General features: G+C 34.3%; 1 protein-coding gene across 8 annotated transcripts in view; it reads left to right on the top strand.

Moving 5' to 3' along the window:
• LOC150094422 (tyrosine-protein phosphatase Lar-like) overlaps window positions 1-24489 on the top strand; it is a 1380317-nt gene that overhangs the window by 296928 nt on the left and 1058900 nt on the right. For 7 of the 8 annotated variants that reach the window (XM_090412197.1, XM_090412199.1, XM_090412204.1 and 4 more), the window contains exon 4: window positions 20246-20308. The gene's annotated coding sequence lies outside the window, so the exon portion shown is untranslated. Of the gene's footprint in view, window positions 1-20245; window positions 20309-22165; window positions 22238-24489 lie in introns of those variants that run through there. The other variant, XM_090412200.1, reaches the window with a different exon arrangement.

The raw sequence follows: 24489 nt of genomic DNA, 5'->3' as shown, positions 1-24489 counted from the left end.
TTTCAGAGTCCATCCCAGACATCAATTTTAGAGAATGGTCACCACTAATGTACGAATTTTTTTATATTTTTTTTTTATTTATCTCCCTGCCCATATGCAGTTGATTTGTAATTGTATTTTTCTTGACATCCTTCTTTCTTACCTGATTCTTTTGTTGTTATTTTAAGCCTAAAAAAAAACATGTTCAGAAGTTTGCGAAACACTTGAGTTCGTTATTATATATGCCTTTAATTAAAAGAAATAAAAAAAACTCTTTTCTCTAAGCATCTTGGATACGACTTCATTATTTTTTCTTTCCCACAAAGTATGCTGCACCTGCCGTTCTTAATAATGTGGTCATGTAGTATATACTGTCAGCAACATTCCTTCTAAGTGATGGCCCGACAGGCTCGCTTTTGTGTTTAGAATTCCCTTTTATAACAATTAATTTCACGCACCGTCTAGTTTTTACCGTACGGCTAATTGCTTTCCGAGCATGAACAGTTGATCTGGAGATCCCCTGGGAGGCCATATTTAGCATGAACACGCTTTCATCGTAGGGGCGCAGTTTGTAACCAAATGGAGCGATAAGGCTGCAAATCTCTAATTTTGAGTCATAAGACTTAGAAACTTTATGCGGCTGTTAGTAAGTGCTTGTTACAAGCAGCTAGCTATAATTAATGTTAATTTATCTCTTAAATGAACTAGGAGAGGTAAAAAAAAATCTCTCGGTGGAACCAAAACTTATTAGTGGATCAATAGGACATTACTTATGCTGTATGATTAATACCACGTGTGGGCATTGTCATCTACCTTAAATTTACAATTCATTCACCTCGGTTAGCAATTCGGCTTGATTCATTATATTTTTGCTGAAGTAATCTGTTTCCTGCAGAAATAAAGGCTAAATTCAGACTTCCACATCAGGAAGAAAGTTTTGCTACATTAATATTTCAAATGTGAGCAAGATATTGATTACGAAATGCTTCACTTTTGTTCGTAGATACGCTAAATATTGGTCCTCTTTAATAAAGTGCATATCTAGATTATCGCGGTTACTAGACCCTCACCTTCCGTGCTTATTACCTTGAGGTAAAAAGCAAAACGTAACTTAGTTATTTTTTTTACACGAAATCTCTGATTAGTATATGCTATTTTTAGATATGCAGTTAAAATTTTGTTAATTTATGGTTTCGTTTTGCTTTATTGAATAAAACGAATTTTTTAGTTTTTTTTTTTTTCAATTATTAGGATGAATATTTGAAAGATTTTGTATTTTTAAATTTTTATTTTTTAAATTTGGCACCGCCTGGATGGAATTTAATGGTATTTAGAAGTTGAATTTAAATTTTTGGGTAATTTAATAACTTTCAATTTTGGTTTCATTTGGATAATTTCAATGACAAAATTATGCCAAAAAAAAAAAAACTTCACAGTGCAATTAACCTGATGATGAATGGTTTCACTATATAGACATGCTATTACAAAATCCACACTCTTATGGTTGCTACGATACTTTGTCACACTTTGATGAATTGGTTCTTATAGTAGAATGACACAATAGCTAGTTTAGCCCATTAGCAATCCATTTGACCTCTTATATCTTTCAGAGGTAAATTTGCCGCCACAAATTATCTTTGAAATATCTTCAGTTGTGAAATAATTATCAAGATGGTTATTATTTTATTAATGATATCGGCAGATATATTGTTTTGTATTTAAGATCGTGTTTTTGATAAATGACTGCTTGGGGGGAAAAATGACCTGACCTTCGCTCCTGCCCGAGGTGTAAGGTGTTTTTTTTTTTTTTTTGCATTATCTGCTTATAGATAAAATTTCCATCACGCTTCAGCAGCCTTTTTTACTAAATATGTCCGAATGAATTTTCTTGTTTGAAATCGTATTGCGTTTAATGTATTCCATAAGATTAGAACTTAATAATGACAGTACAAGGCAGTTTATATACGAAAGCGAGGTTTATAATTTTACTATGTCAAAAGAAGCAATTTATTTGCATAGCCAAGACATGAAATTCATTAACTCTGGATTTAATTGAAATTTTGTTTCGTGCTTAACATGAGATGCATTGCTTGGGACACTGTAAATCGTGTCAGCGCATTATTACTCCGCGTAAAATTCTTTTAGATGCTGCTTCCCCGTCATATGTCAACTAAAAAAAAAAGATTATTTTGTTGCAATGTTTGATATCGTCACTAAAACATTGAATGAAGAAGCCCTTTCCCCTTAAAAAGAAAGATTGGTTTGTTGAAACTGCCTTATATAACTCACTTCTGAAACTAAGTCATTCTGATTAATGACGAAGTGTAAGAAATGAATTACTTGATCTAAGTTTTACAAGTTTTTCTTAGTTTATGTCGTTTAAAAAAAGTAGAGAGAAGGTAATTGGAAGCACATATTTGTAAAAATTATTAATAATGCAAAGAACGGTATTATTTCCATCGGAAACTGAGGATTTTTTTTATTTTATTTCATGACCCTGAAGTGCTAATGTCATTAATTGATGAGTTAATATTCAGATTTAAATATAATAGTTTAAATTATTATTCAGACCCAAGCCCGGCCCGAGGCAGGGGAGGAATGGGCAAATGCCGCAGGCTGAAAAGTAAAAGGACGGAAAACTTAGAGTTTGTTACAATTATACTGGAGGCAGAAAAAAAAAAAAATTAAAAATTAAATTGGATATATCATATATATTTAAAAAAATATTAAATTTATATATACATATTTATTAAGATAATTATATTTTATTCTAATTATATAAGCTCCAAATAATTATTTTTATTTTAATAATCCCTGGGACAGAAACATTTAGATCCAAGTTCATTGAGAAAATTGAGAAAAGACGCGCAGAACGAGAAGTTATTCGAGCTCAGCAAGAAAATCAATCGCGGAAATTTTTGAAATTATCACTTTAAAATTTTCAAGAGTCAGTGAAAGCGACGTTCCTGTGGAGTTCCCCACTGACAGTGAGTTTGAAAATTCGAATTTATATTTAGATGATAATCAGGCTCTTGAGAAACATCCAATAGCTTCGACTTCAAATACAAATACCTTAACACTAAATTACGAGCTTTTTGACGATCCCGCTTTATGGCCATATACTAATATTGATATACTAATATATTAATTCAATAATTGATATTTCAGTAAAACGAGGTCCTCCTGCTGAACCAAAAGACTTTTTTTTTCATGCGATGAGCATAATAGAAGTTTTCATGTATCGCATAATAATAGGATTTTGAGTAACTGAGAAGCCATTAAAAGATCTTGGTTAATTTACTCAAGTTCAAAAAATGTAGTATTTTGCTTCTGCTGCAAATTATTTTCTAATATTCGAACTATGAACTTAACTTCCGAAAGAAATAACGATTGGAAACATGTCCCAAGTTCTTAAGCGCCACGAAAAATCTCAAGAACATTGTAATAATTTTGAAAAATGGATTGATTTGGATAAGCGTTTAAAAAATGAAACTACAATTGATCAGCATCAGCTAAAATTACTCAAAGAACAAGAACACTGGATGCATGTTTTAAAACGCATAATATAAGTTATTAAAATTTCTTGCAAAATAAAACATAGCGTTCAGAGGAAGTTCAGATACTCTATATACAAAAACATGTAGAACGCATAAAAAACAATGAAATTCACTTTCATTATTTAGGGAAATGTATACAAAACGAAATCATTAATATATTGAGTAATGAAATAAAAAAAAAATTGTATCTAAAATAATGAATGCTAAGTATTTTTCAATAATTGTTGATTGCACCACTGATATTTCGCGGCAGGAGCAAATGTCCTTAATTGTAAGATATGTTTTCTATAAAAGAAAAAAATGAAGAAACCCAAGATATTATACAAATAGAGGAAAGATTTCTAGATTTTATTAAAATTAATAATACAACAGGAAGTGGTATGGCTGAAGTAATTTTAAAATTATTAGAAGAAAAAAACTTAAATATTCAAAATATCCGTGGTCAGGGATATGACAGCGGGTATAATAGGAAGGGGAAGAATGCAGGGGTACAAGCACTTTTAAGGAACAAAAATCTTAGAGTATTTTTTGTTCCGTGTTGTACGCATTCCTTGAACTTGGTATTGAGCGATGCAGCAAGCTGCAATGTAGATACGGTTTTATTTTTTGACATTATTCAGTTAATCTATAATTTCTTTTCTTCATCGACGGGAAGTTCTTCTAACCACATCCAAAATTTTACTTTAAAATCTTTATGCACGACGAGATTGGAAAGTCGCGTTGAAGCTGTAAAAGCAATACGAAATCAAGTAAAAGAAATACATGAAGCTTTAATTTTCATCACAGAAGATGACAACTTAATTGAGCAAAGGCATTACAACGAAACTGGAAGCTAGTTCGTTAGCTAAAAAAATTAATTCTTTCAAGTTTATATTTAGCACATTTGTTTGGTATGACATTCTAAGTGAAGTCAATGCATCTAGCAAACAATTACAAAATATCTCTTGCAATATTATGGTAGCCTTGAAATCATTAGATGTCACGAAAAAATTCTTGACATCATACAGAAGCGAAAATAATTTTTTGAAAGTTAAGCACCAAGCCCATAATTTTGCTCTAAATATTGGGTTAAATGCTAATTTCCCAACTAACGACAGCACACAAACTCGACATGTAAAAACTCAATTTGATTATGTATGTCCTGACGAATCAATTACTAATTTTGAGCAACATTTTGAAATTAATTTTTTTAATGTAATTCTTGATTCAGCAATAACATCAATTACTGAGAGATTTGAACAGCTAAATAAATATGAATCAATTTTTGGGTTGCTCTTTAACATTGGTAACTTAAAATTTGGTAATGATACAGTAAAAAAAGCTTATTTCGACTTAGAAATTGTTCTGTCTGATGGTGATCAAAAAGATATTTCAGCAATAGATTTATTAGATGAATTAAAAATATTGTCTCGGAGGATATCAAATAATTATTCTCCCAAAAAAGTATTAAATTATATTTGTGCAAATAACTGCGTAAGTCTTTTTCCTAATGTGTACACATCACTACGAATTCTTTTAACAATCCCAACTACAATTGCAAGTGCAGAGCGCAGTTTTTCTAAATTAAGACTTATTAAAAATTATTTGAGATCCACAATGTCCCAAGAGCGATTAGATGGCTTAGCCACTTTATCTATTGAAAGTGACATAGCCGAGACATTAGATCTAGAAGTAGTGAAGTCTTTTGCCGAAATTAAGGCTAGAAAGGTTTCTTTTTTTTTTTTAAATAATTAATATTGTTAATTCTTAATTTAGATTTTTTTCATATTTGTTTTGTGATTTATGTAATATTTATAAATTGTGTGTTAAAATTATGTACATATTATATAATAAACACAAAAATATTTTTTTATTTATTTATTATTATTTATTTATTCACTATATATATATACACAATTTCGACCGAAGGGCCGAAAAAAATTCTTGCCCACACTCAAAAATTTGCTCGGGTCGGCGCTGTTCAGACCTCGAAACAACGAATGAGAAATAATAGGTCAGCGATAAAAATCATCATCGCCACTTCCAATCATTCTTTTTCGTGTCAGAGTAATTCCACAAATATTCTTTTGGAGGAAGGAAGGAAGGGGGGGGGGGGGATGGATCGAAACGGGAGATATTTTAGCATTTGTTCTCAAGGCTTAAATGCGTTGTATAATTTCCGTGTTTAATAGTTTAACAATGGCAGTAATATATTACTGCGCATGCGCCATTTGTATTTTTTGTGAAAAGTCGGCTAATGCAGAATTATAGCGCTCACGGATATTTCTATAGGACGGATGTGATGAAGATAACAAATTTGTCAGTTCGCTTTGCGTGCGCGTGACATCCCCGGATCATCTTCGGCAACACGCTCGCATAACTACAGTGTCACATGTGCTTGAAAATTCGTGTAGGGAGGAAATGTTGTCTGTCGCTCTCTTTAGAGCGACATCCAAGACTGTCAAAAGACGAGACACAAACCTCATTTGTCATCGTTGGCCTGTTTGGAGTTGAGCTTATCGTCTTAGTTGGTTTCGCTGCCGCTAAAAACTAGTTTCATTGAAAAACGGCGGCATGAACTGAAGACATAATCACTCTGTCATGGTAAGAGGGAACCTGTCGAGTAAATAAGAGGTGTTAAGAATCTTTCGTCAATTTGCACGCGTGTCTGTTTATGTGAAATGCGCAACCTGCGCTAAAGGCTCACTGTTTAGTAGTTTACAGTAAACAACAACAAAAAAATCAAAGTTATAACATTTGATAAGTATATGACATACGTTGTGTTTAATAAACTGCATTATGAAACAACCTATTCTGTACAGCAGAATATTCCTGCAGGATATGTAAGGTATTTTCCAACTGTTTTAAAATAAGTAATTGGGATAAAAAAAATAAATAAATAAAATTATGGCAGTTCCACCCGCGAAAGGATACAAATTAAATCATAATAGTCAGTTAATAAAATATAACAATTTAATTAATATAACAATAGTTATTTAATTTGTATTCTGTCAGATCTGTCAGACAACCATCTTTTTATACTGCGAGTTCCTTGAGCACACGTGCTGATGTTGCAACTTTCCCATTGTTGCGTTTGTTTGAGATTTTACAATATTTTTAAGACTTCTGACTTTCTCATGTTCATGTATTCTTTTTTTTTATTCCCGGTTTCGGTTATTATATCATTTCCACCTGGGTGATGTACGATGATAACGTAGTTGTTTGATAATCCGTCCATTTTTGTTGTTGCTGATATATTTCAGATTTGTTTTATATAAAATTATCTTCCTATGTAACTTGAATACGAGAATCTATAGCATTTATGAACTGTATTGACAATACGCACTCCAAATAGATAACTACGTTACATTAATTCGGACAATGGAACCTGATGCCAGATGCATTGAGTATTTCGTTTAATAACAGAATGCGTTCTATAAACGTATGACGCGTGTTTCAGTAATCTCGTGCCCAGTGTGAGAGTAATCCCGTATCTATTGGACATTTCCTTCCCCGAGACAGGATACGGCACCGAGCTATACCGTCTACGGACGCTAGTAATAACGCTTCCACTTCAAACGATTTGCCTTTTAGGTTGAAGCGACGGCAATTTTGCCATTATGTTAAACAACACACAGAAGAATAGAAACACAGAAATACCGAATTTAGATAGTTATCATTGTATACAAAGAAATGTAATAAATGAGTCGTCTATAACTGATATTGCAGAAATAATATTACATATTCATTAAAAGGATTACAGTCACTTGAGTGAAAGAATTAATACCAACATGCATTCTCTGTGAAACTCTGGAATAATACCAACATTTTACCGCTTTAGAGCCAATGGTATGTATTAATTCAGGGGAATAGATTAAAGCACGTTGGTCGAGTAACATGGCTCGAGTGAGGATAAGACAAGACAACATACGGAATTAAATAGTAATATTAAGCTTAAAAGAGAATAAATCAGATTTGAGACGTTGAAATCCTTATATTTTAAAAGCAACTTAAAGGAACAGCATTTGATGTCTACCTTAGAGGTAGAGATGTTGATAGATACAGCGTTCTAATAAAAAAAGAAAATGCCAGGTTTACGTTATGACAAATTAATAGAATAATGTTTGCGAATAATAATCTAAGATTAATTTTGATCCCTCGCCGGTTTTCACTACGATCAGTGCAGAGGAGCTATTATTGTCGGTTGCGTTTTATAAGGCACGCGCAGTTCTTTTCTTCCCCTTTCAGTTTTCAGATGGTTGTATTTCCTGTCTGATTTTATCTTTGCGTGAGTCCCCTTCTCTCCCCGCCGTAAGATCCTATAGCTAACTCGTTGAAGATGAGCGGAAGATTGCCTATAGATTATACTGCGGCGTCTGATAAGCTGTTGTCCGGTAGTGGTGAGCTGAAGTGCTCGGATATTGGGATACACGTTATCACATGGAATAACGAGGGGATTCCGTGCTTTTGCCATCTTCGTGCATTGCAAGAAATTCGTTGTGTGACTATTTCTTTACATCAGTTTCAGAATGAGAAGTAAAGGCAGCATATATAAAGGAACTAATAGAGAAATTTCTATATTAGAGAAAAAGAAGAAGAAAAAATTGAGTAAAAAGCTATTTTTGTGAAAAATTACACCTATTTTTAGTCAAACTACCTCCTTTGATTATCTTTAAAATTGGTTTAATTAAAATCTCTAAGTTCAGAGAAGAATTGTCGTGTGCATATTATTATTATTATCAACAGTCCATTGAATCCTAGAACTCATCGTCGGCTCTGTTTCATATGTTGCCTATCCTACATGCGTTTAAAGTTATTCATGCCAGTACACTTTAAACATTGACTATGATAAAAAAATTATCTTTTACTTCCTCATTTGTTACTCTTACTCAAACATTCAAGAACGAACGACCCCTCTCTTCTATGTATAGGCCAAATCCGGCAATCCACACTTCCTTAATCACTTGTCATGTTCTAATACCGTTTTAGTTACCTCCTCCACTTTCTCTCTCTCTCTCTCTCTCTCTCTACTACATCTCGCTAAAAATGCAAAAACTTTACTTGAAGAGCCTGCACTTAGAAAGTCTTGGGCTTCCGTTCGCATCTTTCCTAGGACACTATGAACTTCCTTAAGGACTTTTCAACTGAAACAAATTTAGCGAGTCTCATAGTCCATTCACCTCTGCATCTTTTTAATCCTGTTGTTAACAAATGATCCTGATTCAAACCATTCACAATATTTGTAATATAAAAATTAAATAGCAGTGGCCAACAGATGAGGTCCTGTAACATTCTGCTTGTCACCGTTATTCCTTTTGACTTAGTTCCTCAACAGATCTCTTTGATATCTGTTAGGCTTTCACCATGTTTTCGATACCATCAGCTTATTACTGTCTTTGAAAGGTATTCCGCCTTTGAACAGTCTAGTAATATTGGTATGTAGTAAGTATCCTTATCCAACTATCTCCTTAACAAAGCCATGTTGGTTCCTTCCAATGTAGTTTGATATCAATGTTTACTCATTCCTGAATTGTGGTTCGACCAACTTTACAAGTCCACTTAACAGCCATTCCAGGAATATTAACTGTAATTTGTTGACTCCATTTGACACAATCCTTGTGCATTGGAGCTATCTAGACATCTTTCCATTCCTTTGTAATTGTGTTCATGTACAAATTCAAAGCAGATAACTTCAAGAAAGGTACTTCATTTTCATCTCGCTTTCCTTTCATACTTACTGGGCTCTCATTGAATTCTATAGTTAAATTTAAGTTTCGATTTTGTAGTATCAGTCTAAAAATACAGCCTATCCACCTATATTGTTTTCTTTATTCTGTTCAACATAACGACAAAGTATTTGCTTAATAATTCAACCTTCTGTTATATAGCAGTCACTTCCTACCATTTACATCCACCAAAATTATTCTTTCGTAATCGCTATCTGTTTATTGGCGATATAACAAGAAACTCCATGAAGATTTCTTTTAGTTTAATCAAGGCAGTTGCTTGTTGAAATATTTTTTTCTTAATCCGAGTTTGCTTGCTTTTCTTACCATACTTGCCACTTTTCTAGAATGCACTCTGTGCTTTTAATACATCACTCTCTTCATCCCTATTTCCTCCACATGCTATTTTTATATAGTTCCTGTCAAATATTCTTTGACTATTTCTCATGTGCTGTTCACATCTTTCTCTTGCAGTTTTTTCCTGGCATGGTAATGCTTCAAGCTGCCATCTAAGTGTACCATACGTTTCTGCTCTGTATTTCCACCTTTATTTTTTCCTATGAGAAACGTCCACATGCTTCATTTGGAAAGAATTGATTTCAAATCCCGTCTGAGTCCAGAGGAACCATTATAAAGCCTTTTCAGTTGTTACGCGTGGTGACATGGTTCTGCCTCCCGGAAATCGGTTTTTTCATCCCATAAATGAAGCAAACCAGCCGGGGAACACTCATTTGACAGACATAATGCACTGTATATTTTTAGCCTTAGTTGCTTTGGCTGTAATTCTAATGAAATCAAACTTCCACATGGCTGACTACCTTCTCTGTCACGTCTACATGACCGCTCTCCCCAAATTGAAGATGGGATGGTCGCCTGATTTCCGGTCTTGTTTTTTGTTTTAGCGAGTGCTGACATCTTGATTTGTTGGTCCTCTCTTATACATACAGTCTAAGATAATTATTTCTTCAACTCTGTAAATTTCGATTCTTCTGGTCTATATATAGTCTCATAATGAGACTATATATAGACCAGACTTGCTTAGTGACTAGTGAGTTAATTTTTGGATGCCTTTGATATTAATTTAATTTTCTACCCACAAGTCTGTAATAAATCCTCGCCATATTTTATTTTTCTGTTGGTCTCTACAAAAACAAATAAACTTACATTAAATAAAGTGTTGCCAAACCTATTGTCGTTCTGTTGAATCTGTACTTTTGTTGATTAGTCATATCCCGTTTCCCTTTCTGTTGAGTCGATATCCCGTCTAGAGAAAACAATCGTATTTCCCAGTGGCTAATATTATCCTCTCAGCAACCAATCAAAAATATTGCTGTCTCATTTACAGCAATATTTTTGAACATTGCGTATTGATTAATCTATATATTAATTCTCTTTTTGTCCCTAATATATCTGGCATTAATCATAATGGTGAATAATCATAATTCTAAACTTTACAGGCTTCCTAATTAGTGAATACAGATGTTACACTTATTCCACCAGCAACAGAAAAGTTATCCGGTTCGAGGAATTTTTTCAAACAAATTTCAAATATTTGTTTGAAAAAAAAAAGTTCGAAAAGCCGTAATTTAGATGATAATACTAGTTGTGATATAATAAAATATATGACTAAACAAAACTTAATCAGTTTCGTTTGCTTGAGAATTCTGAGTTTAAGTAGTCGACCATTGAGTTAAATAAATTAATAATGGTTTCTTTGCGACAAACGTTTGCTTGGATTAAGATCTATGGGTATTTAAAATAAAATCAAGTATCCATTAGGAGACAAGAAGCAAAGTGAAAACGTATAAAACGTGGCTTAGTAATATTCCATTCATTTTGTTTCTTTCCTGAAACCTTGCACATGAATTAAATGTAGCAAACGTACAAGCCATTCGTTGTTTCACAACATGGGATTTTCTTTTCATTTAATATTTCAAGGCTGGTTCCATTGCGTTTCCGTAAACTTTATTTCCCTGGAGAAAGACATGTCGATGTTTTCTTGAAACCGAGCCAAATTCTGTGAGAGGTTTCTCTTGTACGCAGATTCGATGTATTTACAGTAAATCCCCACCAGCCTAGCGGGAATCAACTCTTTACGAGGAGGTCAATGGGTTCTAAAAATTCACAGAAAAAAAAACGGCTAAATATAATAAAGCAAGCGTAACGTTTTAGGCGAAGAGAAGTAGTTGCCAATCCCAATATATATTCTACTGAAACGTAGCGTTCTGAATTAGCATAACACGGTTTGATTTGTTAAGTGGGATTCTTGTCTCCAATGGAGCATATTATATTCTTGATTTAATGGACTTTTTTTTTTACAGAACTAAGCACTCGTTGCACTTAGCAGCAACTGTTAGTCTTTGAATCCATGGTGTGGCAGAGTTATCCAATTGAAACGCTACCCGTGCAGTGAAAAGCAACAAACATGTTAATTATATATGTATTTTTAAATGCCCAAAACTCACCAGAAATAAGCTGTTCATAAATATGCGTGTTATATTACTATCTGCGCGAAATTTCCACTTTTGATCTGGCAGAAATCTGTTAGATGTTTACTCTGAGGTTTATTTAATTCTTTGAATAATAAATGTATGTATTATGTGAATACGTTCGATACGCTGCTTCACTTGACTGTGAGTTGTACCTGTACTTTATTCCACGAAAATTAAAAAGATGCTAGTGGTACTTTGTTTTCCTCTTTCCCGATCTAATCAATGCTTGTGTATGAATTTCGTCCGTTAAGGGCCGATGTAATGACGCTGATTCATTGGTCCATCGGTTGGAAAGAAACAGAAATGCGATAGTGAAAAATGTTTGAAGAAATACAAACGTGAAAGGATAAGAAACTTCGTTAGAAGTTAATGTCATATCATGCTGCTAAAATAAAAATCCACATCTTTATGTTTTTTTTTTTTTTTAATTTTAAGTATAGTTTAAGCAAGTAATTTTAAGCAAGTTATTGAAGGACTACAAAATGAATGCACCGCTATTAACAAGCAGCTAAGTTATTTGTATGAATTTCTAAAATCTCCTGAGATTAAACATTCTTGGATTGAAGAGAGCAAACAAATTCATGCTGCTAATAGTAATATTTTGTAAATACAGTAGTATGAGAGTTCGATTTTCTATGACGCACAAATTGAGATGTTTTCTTATTGCTGGAGATCGATAAATTCAGCATGGAACCCCCATTCTGGTACAGTTGTCGTGTTGCGAATGACAAGAATTTAAATATTTATTTACATTTCTTTCCATCTAACTCTTTTTTTTTCCCAAGAGAGTGGCGACATCTAAAATGAAATTATTGAATAAAAGATATTAGGAATGCTTGGAAATTTAATTTATCCAACGCGAATTGAATTTTTCTGAATTAATCTTTATCATACGTTGATGGAATTGCTATTACTTGAACCGCTTTCTGTTTGTGTGCAGCCAATAATTGTACTGACTTCAGTGTAATGTAAAGGTTTTTAATAAATCCCACAAATACGTAGAAGTGCCTTCAGCGCACCGACATAATAAAACCAACATTACCATTTGTGTTTCTAACTGGAGGGAACGAAAACTAAAACCTAGTTATATGACTAGTGCAGTGAATGTAGCATTATCTTCCTAATGTAGTTTTATAGATTCGAAACGTGAATCTATGTTATTAATCTATAACTCTTTTTTTATAATCCTGTTAATTGTTAACAAATCATAAGTTAACTCCTTTACGGAGTAATTAAAGTTCCCAGACAAAGAGGCTTTTTTATTTATTTATTTATTTTATGAAATGTAGTTATGACTTCTAAAAACTTGCCACGCTTCGAAGCTCACGGCTCTTCTATAGTTGCGATCACAGGGAGAGGACTGATTTCTTTCCTTTTAAAATGAAGTAAACCAATGTCAGTTTATACATGGCTCACAACACACACACACACACACACACACACACACACACACACACACACACACACACACACACACACACACACACACACACAAATTCAGAATCGCATTTCTCTACACCACTTTATAAAGAACTGAACCCTGAACTTACACAAGAATTTTTCAACCGGTGTTGTGTTATACCTTGGGCCCCTTAATTAATTTGAGGTTTCTGGAGTCCGAAAGTCTTATCAATCCTGAAATTGTGAACAGTAACACAAATGCTCTCAATCTATTGCCATTTTCGTCTTCGCGATTTATGTTTGTCGTTTATCTGCGATGGTATACATAAGCGCTTTCAGCCTGTGAATGATTCCCGCACAACCATTTCCTTGACTAGTATTAGGAAAATTGATGCATCTGATCGCTATGTCTAACGGCCATTCTGCGTTCGCTATGATTACCTTACTGTTTCCTAGGGCTTTCTTTGTTTATGGCCTTATCCTTAGATTTACTATATCCAGTTTTTGCAGTGATATTTTCAATATATCTTTCGCGAATCGAAGTACCCTGAGCCATATTATGGATGTACAGAATCCCAAATCTGTGATAAAATAATGGAGCGACAGACATCTCTGGTGAAGGTAACCATCAGTACTGTTTCATTCACCGAGGCAGCCTAATATTCGTAAACTTATGCTCGAAACTATATTACGCTTTGTAAGATGGAATTTGGGATTTTTCGCAGTTTATGGGAACTTAAACTTGTCCTGGTAGTGCGCGCGCTTCATTCGTCACACTGATGCAAGAAGAAAGGGCAGCATTCGCAACATGCATGGTATTCTTAAATGGAATTCAAAAAAGCACAAAAATATGTTTGTTTTTGTTCACACTTAATCGCGATGCTTTTGTTAAAATAACTGGAAACACGAAGCATTATGAATGGCTTTTTGTTATTCACCACTCATACGAATGCATTTGTTATTTGGTTTTTGTCAGTTACCAAAAACGACATTAATCTTAGCTGCTAGGCAGTGCACTGTCATGCGAGACGTCAGCCCTCATAAGGAATGTTCCTGTATCAAAATACAAACAAAAGCAGAAAAAAAAAAAAATTTACCACTCCCACCTTTATGAGCTTCCGAAATGTCAGCCTACTGTAATGGATCCGGAGTGCAGAGTCGTATTTTCCTGCATCACTTGCTGCTCTTTGCCGTTGCCCACTCTCTTAAAGTCGGTAGAGTGTTTTTAAGCGTTTCTCTAGGTTTTACTGTTTCCATCTTTTGCTGTTTCAAGTATCGGTCACGTGTAAGGGACCCATCCACACAGATAGCGTTGTCTTCTCGCCACGTTGCCATGGGAACGGCAGCTAATAATGTCCCGAAGAAAGCAATGAGGATGTCTGCTGGAGTGTCGATGACCCATTTGCATGGTTTGATTCGCGCGGGCTCTTGCTGATGAAGCACTCCGTGGTTCGGTTTGCATTTAGCCGTTCCCTTATTGACTAGTAGGGGGGGGGGGGGGGATCTTAATAAGTTCTGGCTGCAAAGCGCATTTCGAGGTGGATGTTGGTCGCTGCAAGGTTTTGTTCGAAACCGTAATTTCTTACTGAAATGAGGTACCCCGTGGGTTTCCTGATTAAGGTAAAGAATGCTTTGTCGTGTTTACGGAATGCCGGTAATAAGATGTGCCGCTTGGAGAAAGTACTTGTTACGAGCAACGAAAATGAAGTGTCTAATAGAATCGAGTAGGGATAGTGAGGGATTTGTGGCAAAACAGTTTCCTGCGGAGTTGGAGGGACTTATAATTAAAGTTTTTAGTCATACAGAAAACCTTATCCTTCATTTTTCTGTATTTTTATTATTATTATTATTAGTTTGATATTATTCTATTAGTAGGGGAAACCGTACACATTTCTCAGTTTGACATTATTCTCAAATAACGTAATTTAAGAGTGGGGGGAAATAATATGCTGTATGAGTATGGCCATTAATTAATTCTGTTATTGTTGTAGAAAGAGGCCTACTGAAGATTAGGATTATTAAAAAAAAATAATAAATAAAAAAAACAGCTAAATATATTTCTCCAAATTTTTCTTGTTGGGTTGTGGAACGGGATATTTACAGACCCTACTCTACAACGCACCTCACAGACGTTTGGCTAGGTTTATCAGTGATAGGATTTTTTGCAGCATCATACTGTTTTTTTTTTTGTTTTTTTTTATTGTTGTTTTTTTTTTCAACCACATAACGTGCAGGAGTGTAACAATTACTCGAATCTTAAAAGAGGTCATGTCTATATAACCGCAGCAGTGACGGCAAATCCTGCACAAATAGTAAATTCACCTGTTGCCGATAATCTGAAATACAAAATTCTAATGAGGATGATATTCAAGTAATTTTTCTTATCAAATTGCTGCTTAAAACTTAGGTACGCAATGAATGTCAGTCAAGTCCAATGGGTAAGTGGCAAGCAGTTCCATTGCTTATCACAACATGAACATTTCCTTTATGCCAGTAGTTTAGTAGCTCTGATATGTCCGGGTGACATACCTCAGCATCTTACCCATTATTATGGAAAACATACTTGAAATTAACAAGTTGAGATTTAATAATAAATACTGGACAGTCTATTTAATAATGTTTATTATGCTTTTGGAGATTGTAAGTGAACTAGATTTGAATTTCCCTGGGTACTAGGCAACTGTGAGTAAAGATTTTGAGAGTTTGTGTCGCATTAACCACACTGTTCAAGTAGAGGCCTGGAGTGGCCCATAATGGGATGCATGAAGGGGTGTACCTGTCAGTCATTCCCGACATTTGGTTGTATGCAAGGTGTCCAAGACATGGTTCGTTATGCCTGACTGATCATAGTTCTGGTGCCAGATAATTTCTTGTGCTTCTGAAGGCTAATATTGGCAGATCTCCTGGTTCCTCCATAATATGACGAGTTGCAAGAACAAGGAACTTTGCACACACCTAAAAGAATATTTGGAAGGAAACCGATCCTTATGAGAGCAGATAAGGGTAGCCAGCTTCATATGAGGTTGTAAAATAGTGCAAAATTATTTCTTCCAAATTATGGCTAAAACTTGAAAGAAATATTTGCGGACACTTCTCGAGACAGGATTGTGGTTGTTTTGAAATTATGGCTAAAGCGACGAGACCACTGCATTATGTGAAAACTTTGTCTGTCTGATTCGTCCATATGAGACCAGTTCACTCACCTTCAGATGAAAAAAAAAAAAAAACTTTATTAGGTTGTTTTTGACGGGATTCGAAACCACATCTTTCCAACCCAAGGGCATTAATACTAACTAAGGCATGATTAGCGCTCCCAGACAGGCAGCCTAGTTCTCTTTTAAAAATCTGTAAAAAGTTTTCTTTTGAATTAATATTTTGTTTCACAGTGATAGGTGTCGTATATTTCATTCCTCTTCATCCTCAAAATAATAATAATAATCGTGTAATGTCATTTGTGGTGGTCGCATTTCCTGAATCACTTTTTGTCTTGATGTCAATGCACTCACATGATAACCTTATACGCGTCGTGCAATTCATAATTGACCAACTGTCATTCAGAAATCAGAACTCTGAAGATAGTTACTGCTAAAGGGAAAGAAAAAGCAATGGCATATCCAATGACGATTTGGGGGGGGGGGGTGAAGAAAATTACAGATTGTGCGATTGCTTGTTTTCTCCATGCAGGTTGCATTATTAGCATCGCATAGGCTAGAGGCCAGAAATGAAAATAACGTTTGTACTTTAAAGCTGCACATCTGGAAACAATACACTGAATACTGCATGTTTCGTTTTCTTAAATCAGCACAGCGCCCTTGTTTAAGTCCCTGATTTGGTTTATTAAGTAGTGATGAAAGTGGAGAAAAACTACAATTTTTAAAAAATGTAGTTTTTGATTACGAAATAAATGTACAGGAATGTAAACTTGAATTTACTTTATTATGAACTCTCAAAACATCGCATTATTTCAGGAGTCATATAAAAGTAATTGTTCTGTCAGACTGACTCCCACCGACGTAATCAGCTTCCTTCAAAGATGTGATAAACGATACAATTTGCTCTTTAAGGTATGAGGACACGTCGTGGTTATAGAGATCTCTTAAGCTAAGGTCATATCGCTCTCTCTCTTTTATTAGATCCACTCTAGTAAAGACTTTACAGCGTGTATATAGTGGTAGTTAAATTGCAAAGGATTATGCAACTTTACTTCGTCTTCAGCATAGTTAAGTTTATATTAGAATTGATACCACTGTATAGGTTTGAACGTTGTTGTGGACACCTTAAATTTTTCGATGTTATGAACAAGCAGTGCTCCAACTCAACAAGGTAAGGTTGATCTTTCCTTAAGTTTTTTTCGATACCCTATAGTTTCTTTTAAATGTTTTATACTTAATACATTAACCATTTACCCGAGAAATATCTGCTCTCATCTGTTAATGCGAAAGAAACTTTCTCTTAGACATTTTATAAATATATTATTATAAATAAATATCGACCAACATTCATTTGAAATTTATTTAATGATATATTGATACCAAAAACCTTAAGTTAAAGATACTGGGAATTTTTACTTGCAACTTTCCGCTTTAGCTAAAGATAAACAAGAAAATAATCTCTCTCTCTGGAGAACGATCATCTGTAATATGCTAAAGATTTCTGTATGGGTATTATTATTATTGGCGCATCGTATACGTTTTAATGAATATGGTAATAAGCTTTTGTCGTATCCAGATGTAAGCAAGCTACTGCTGTAAATGCAACAGTTGTTCAAAATGCTTTATAATCCAATGTCTACACGATTTATTTTAATCACAAACCATTCATCTTCCTTCAAAATCAGCAACTATGTGACTATTGCAAGTTAATATGGGATACACTTTTCCTTTCTCTAGAAATTAAATTGATATTATCAAATTTATCGGTGGATGTTTTTTTTTTTTTTTTTTTCGGTGCCAGTGAGGGGGGGTAGAGGAAAAACCTTTCTTTTTTTTTTTTTTGCATAAGCATTCAATGTAGTTTACAGTATTTGGAGAATAATTTCGAGTAGCCATTCTGTTAAGTTATATGCTACAGTATTTTAGCTTTCAGACGATAACGGACAAAAAGAAATAGTTTCAATGTATTTCTCTCTGTCTGTGCGTGTGTCGACTAGGCATGTCATGCTTTATCGATCGTTTTAATGTTAGAACCATTAGTTTCGGCAGAAATGTAACTTTAATTCCGAATGATAGAAAAAGAAAAAAAAAAGACACGCAAAAGCAACAACGAGGAAATGAACAAATAGGAAAATCGTTATTGGATCAGATAGTTTAGCTGTCTTAAAATTCAAAAATACGATAACAGAATCCAAGTCGATAATGATATTATAATCCACACTAAGGAATTACCTGACAGAAGCATTTGGACTTTAATAAAATCCACAAAAAATGGATAAATGGATTCTTATTATTCGCAGATTTTTATTTGTCCCCCAACCTATTAAGTGAAATGAATAACTGCTGTATTAGTGGTTATTCATTTGCAGGTTATGCTGCTGAAAGCAGAGTTCTCCGTTAGAGCAATAATGATCTTGTACCGCCTGAACATTGTAGTGCGTTTGTCTGATAGAAACTCTGCTTCACTTTCTCTTCATCCGAACTAGAGTTCGTTTGCTAACACAACTAGTTTGAAATAAAAACAAAAAAAAAAAAAAAAAAAAAGCTCAGACCTGGAGATGCTCACGCTCTTCATGTTTGCCGTAATTGTGATAGACAATAATAATTTTTTCTGATTTCGAACCAACATTGGAAGCTGTATATGGCTCGGTGTGCTCATAAAATTAAAGCGAAAAGTATCACGGGAAACTTTCTCTATCGAAGACAGGGCGGTGAAGCCGAATGAAGCCGTTATCGACCGTCTCGTGGCCACGCTTCACTTCCTGCACTGCTTGCACTGCGTGTGGGGACCAGGTAATTTATATTTATTACGGGTACCGCTTGCCCCAGCCAGCGGAGAAAACCGAATAAGTTTTAGAAAGCTTGAGGAGAGAAGAATGATTCATCTTTGACTCCCCCCCCCCCCCATCCTCACTCTCGCTTTTTTGATGCTATCGGACTGATTTCGGAGGCATGACGTTTACCAATAGTGCTGGGAGGGTGACACCTTCTCGTCGTGTGTGTGTGTGTGCACGGGAGAGAGAGAGAGAGAGAGAGAGACAGAGCGCTAAGCCATAATAAAAATAAAAATAAAATAAAAAGACAAAACTGAAATCCGTATATATATCCGCGTAGTGTTCATGTGTGTGTGTGTATGTAGGCGTTTGTGCAAGGAAAGGAAGAATCTGATCACATCAAATTTCTGTCAGCAACGTATCGCGATAATAGAAACCAGATGCGCACTTCACTTACTGCGCATTTGTAGGCTCTCGTTGCTTGGAAACTTTCAGTCTTGATGAGCTAAGAAAAAAAGGTTAAAAAAAAAAAAAAGCTGTATACGACCGCAGTGAGGTTTAAAGTAGCAGTTGATATTTTTTTTTTTTTTATCCGCACATAAAAATAGCTTTCAAATAGTACTTTGTTTTTACAACATAGCTTACTGTTTTGCTCTTTAGCCAGTACCGATATTACCGATCAAGCAAACACTTAGATTAATTTGCACATCGCATTTCATAAAAGAGAAGATTGTAGGATCGAACAAAAATACTTACTGCTTTATGAAGAGCGAAAGAAATTCCGTGAATGGTTTTTTAGAGATCATATGGGATCACAGCGATTAATTGAACCAGCAGCCTAAATGGAATTAAATATATTAAGCGAAAACTTCAAATATTCTTAGAAATCTAATCTAAAAATTACATCTAAACTTAACGAATTGCTATCAGTGAAAAGCCATTTTCTTCTGTTTCATTATGAGGTGTTCTGGTATTTATTCCAAATTAACTATTCATACTCTTATTACTATTTCAGTAAGTTAATTATTTCTTAAATAATCTATCTATTAATTCATAGTCCACTAATAGTTTTTGTGAATACTACAAATTATCGTAATTTAGTTGAGGATCATGAAATTAGACAAAACTGCTGCATATTTTATATTTCCAACTTTTATTTAATTTTATTTTTTTACTCCGATTTAGTTGCTGACAAATGAAAAAGGATAATTAAATTCCAGACAAAGCACGTTCTTCTTGACTACAATCGTAAGTTTCACATGAACAAATTGTTATTTCAGTTTAGTAATAATGCTGATTTTTATTTTATTTGGAGGTGAATTACCATGAGATTGATTCTTTCTGTGTTGTGCGATATATTCAAGTACAAAGTGATACAAGTATAATACAGAATTGTATTAATCGAACCAGTATTATTCATACTGTTTCGGTTCAATATATATGGCTAAAGTGTATCCTTGCATGAACTTTCAAAAACAAATGATAAGTAAACGTATTAACCCATAAAATGACTTCACTTTACGAACTATTCTGTAAATGAGCTAGTGGAGTGTTTAATGTCTTAAAAAATAAACCTCGACCTTCATAAGGAGGTCATGGTTTGAATTCAACGGGTGTAGATTTTTATGGATGTTTTTAAGTGGGAGTGAGTTTCCTCACTCGGTGTGAGACTGTCGCTCTCATCGAATGCTCGAAGCGTGCTGTAAGAGTCCCGTGTTTGGATTCTCGAATTGCTTCCGGATTGTGGCCTCATTTTATTCATGGCACTAATGTACTATAGGTTGACAACTTTCGTAGGTGTCACATAAAAAAAATAATAATTCTAGAATAATATAAATTCGATGGAACAAACGACATTTTATGTTAATATTAATGCAACTACTTCGATGTTTATGGGTGTAATTTCTTCATAATTCGGTATCCAATTTGGTACTACGTATTTGACATGAAAATATCGGTTGGTATGATATATATCTCTCTGAGCAAAATGGCCTCGAGCAAAATAATTTTTTTCACCCTTTCGATTTTTTTTTTTTTTTTTATAACATATATGCAAGTTACACATGAAAAACTGACTGTGCCTCTGGCGCCCAAAGAACATGTACCCAATAAAAAGGACCACGCACGTGCTTATAATATAGGTCATCGCCCGAACTAGCTCTAGAGGCGTCAAAATTAATATCGATCAGTTATGATGATTTCATGCCCTTTCACATTACAAAAAAAAAGTAAAAAATGTGTCATTTTCTTGTTGAGCGTGCATGAAAATTTTTTTGTAGTTTCTTAATTTATGAATTATTATATTTTGAGTTATATTTATGAAATATAAATACAGTTTCATAATGTTTCGTAAATTATATTCACTCAAAAAATTGAATACATGAAATGGTATTACAAATATTGCAGTAGCATTGTCTTTAATACTTACGCAGTTTCCATTGTATTGAGAAATGATTAAGCAGGTGTCGGATTCGAACCTTAAATGCCTTTCATAGTTCTTCTGGATTCTTTCGTTTGAAATTACGATTTTTTATTACAGTTAAAAGGAAACGATGTAGCAGGCTTGTCAAGTGAAATACGTTTTCCTCAATTTAAATACAACTAGTGAATTAAAAATAATTAACTGTTTAAAATAATTAACAGTTACATTGAGTATTTTGCATATTAAATCAGCTCATAAATCGATCGCCTCTAACAATAAAATTGTCATTATCATACCTGATGGTAGCAAACTACAAGTTAAACCTGGTCTTGCGTGATTCATATATGAAGTTGCTGTTGTTCCCTTCATTCTTTCAATGTGTTACTTCAGTTCCTTAAAAGAAGACTTTTTTTTTTAAATTTTTTTTTTTTTTCTGTTATTTTGTCCTTCGTTGTTCGGCCTTGCAAGAGTTGCAAACACGTCATTAGTTTCATGTCACACCTGCTTACCATCTGTCAAGCTAACACTGCTCATCAAATATTACTTTGAATTGTTATTTCTATATGATATGTTTCCTAGACGTTACACTGCACTGTGATGAAGTTAACCCTATAATTACAGCTACTCATAGCGGTCATAAAATCGCTAGTCATTACCTTTTTTTTTTTTTATTTCACACAGATTATAAACAGTTTTGGTGTAGAACTGACGTAGTTGGAATTCCTTTTCCATGTGACATTTACTAAGCTATTCATGTAAGTTCACATTTCTCATGCATATGTTTACATTTGTGTCGCAACAGTTGACATGTCTTCCTTGCAGCTTCGCCATAACTTAATTCATTAATACCATGTTGACTTCTCTCTTTAAATCACTCGCCACTAATTTGTTATAATAAGATGGTCTGTTGCAAGTCTGCTATACCTGATGTTTCCCCGCAGTAAAAAGCATCCGACTTCGCTGTAAGATCGAATAACTTGCCGTCACTGAACAGGCTCGTATAGATGTTTTTTTGTCTTTGATGGGATTCGAACTCATACTTTTCCAACCCAAAGACGTCGCTCTTGACTGTGCTGTGGAGATACTTTTTTTTTTTTTTAAATTTATACAAATTAAATTTTTGAATCACCTGAGATAGTTGTAATTTAATTTTAGGAGCTATAATTACAACCCAAAATCTTCATTTATTGTTAGCGTCTGATCAGCAGAGGAATTTACACAGTCAACAACAGTAAAACTCACCAAATTGGCCAAGGCTACCCTTACATATTTTATGAAAATGATTTGAAATAAAAATTAAATAAAATGTATATAAAAATGAGAAATGAAACATCCATTTCGTAGCGCTATATCAACAAGATATTAGAGTAGTCGAACCTACTCTATTAGCTTTGAAGAGAATTTTGAGATTGAATCCATTCTGCTGCTTGAAAATATCTTCAATTTACGGATCAGCCAGTCGACTTGAACCAACCAACTCACTAAAATATGAAATTTAACAACTATTACTGGAGTCATAAAGACTAATTAGCTGAACTTCACTGTCGACATTTGGAATAGAGGAAGGTGCTCTGTCAAATGAGTTCAGTTCGAAGCTTGTCTTAAACTGACAGAAAGTGAGTCAAGAGTCTCATCCGTAAGTGGGAGGATTTTCATTTCCCTTAACGCAGACACCGGCTGGAGACATACAAGTCTCATAATCGAGATTTCCAATCTTGGTTTAAATTTCATCTCTGTGCCACCCATAAAAGAAGTATCATGGTTCATACGCAGTTTAATGCGTACCACGACCGCTTTATTTAGCTTTCTTACCGTCCTGTGTAAAATAAGATGGCAGTGTTCCCTTCAATCGCTCTCTTAATTTCTGTAAAACTTTCTTAAGTTTCTATTGTCAATCTACTGCGTTCACCGACAACATAGGTAAATGACCGAGGTATTAGAATATTGAAGAGGAGGTATAGACGGGTGTTCTCTGTTAATTAGCCTCTGCGTTGGAAAGAACAAAGACACGGGGCAGTTTTATTACCACTTCACCACTCCTAGTAATTACTGTATCAACGTTTTAATTAAAGGAGCTCTTTAGTTGAGCACGAGGAAGATAGTGTCGTAATGACCCCAATTCCCTGAGTTGTCGTAGTGGCCGAGACACTTAAAACATGCTCGTGGTTGCACACTATAAAGCCGAGTTCTTTGTAGTCCGGTTTTTAATAGCAGCCTCCGTGTCGATACCATACTCTCGCCGGCTAAGGTTACACAAATAATATCCAGGACTCCTAATGATGCCGAAGACATCGGTTGCAAATAGTAGGAACGACAATTTATTCATAAATTATTGCAAGTTATCGACGGATTTATTTCTTCAAGAAATCAATAATGTTAATAAAATTATAAACCCTTGATTTTGAACTTTTTTTTCGCCACTAGAGGGTATTTTTTTCAATGGATTGGATGTATTTTCCCTTACCTTGATTTTCAATATATCTGATTAACATACGCGAGTACATGGAAACATCCATATTTCTGGAAGGTTCCTCTGTATATTTCAACCACGCTAAGGTTCTTCTGTATGTGGAATAACTATAACCGCTGACATATAAATTAATCCTATTTGGCTTCTCTGCATCGAAAAAGATTTTTTTTTTCGGATATTCTGTGTTAAGGAAGATTTTGAACTAAGCTTCTGAACAAAAATTAACTGTTTAAATTTGAGATCTGCTTTAATCATAGAATACCATCCCAGTCACAGGGAGGATGGATAATTCCAAACCTTCTTAAAAGAAACCAAGCGCATTTGATTAACCAGTGACTCTTAATGGACTCATTCCCTTCCTTATCATACAGATATAGTTTTTATACAAAGTTTTCCATTACAGATAGGTGATCCATGAAGTATATGTAAAGAATTTGGAGTTAGTTCATGACCTTCTGCCACGTTACTTAAAAAATCTATTAGAATACCTATTAACAGAGAATAGGAAAGTGTTAACATTCAGCTTAACTACTGTAT

This window comes from Typopeltis vanoorti, chromosome 22 (genome assembly GCF_054136105.1).
Source record: "Typopeltis vanoorti isolate ZY-2024b chromosome 22, IOZ_Tvanoo_1.0, whole genome shotgun sequence".
Classification (NCBI taxonomy): domain Eukaryota; kingdom Metazoa; phylum Arthropoda; class Arachnida; order Uropygi; family Thelyphonidae; genus Typopeltis; species Typopeltis vanoorti.
Note: the sequence above shows the minus strand (reverse complement) of the source record. Positions and strands in the feature narration are given on the sequence as shown.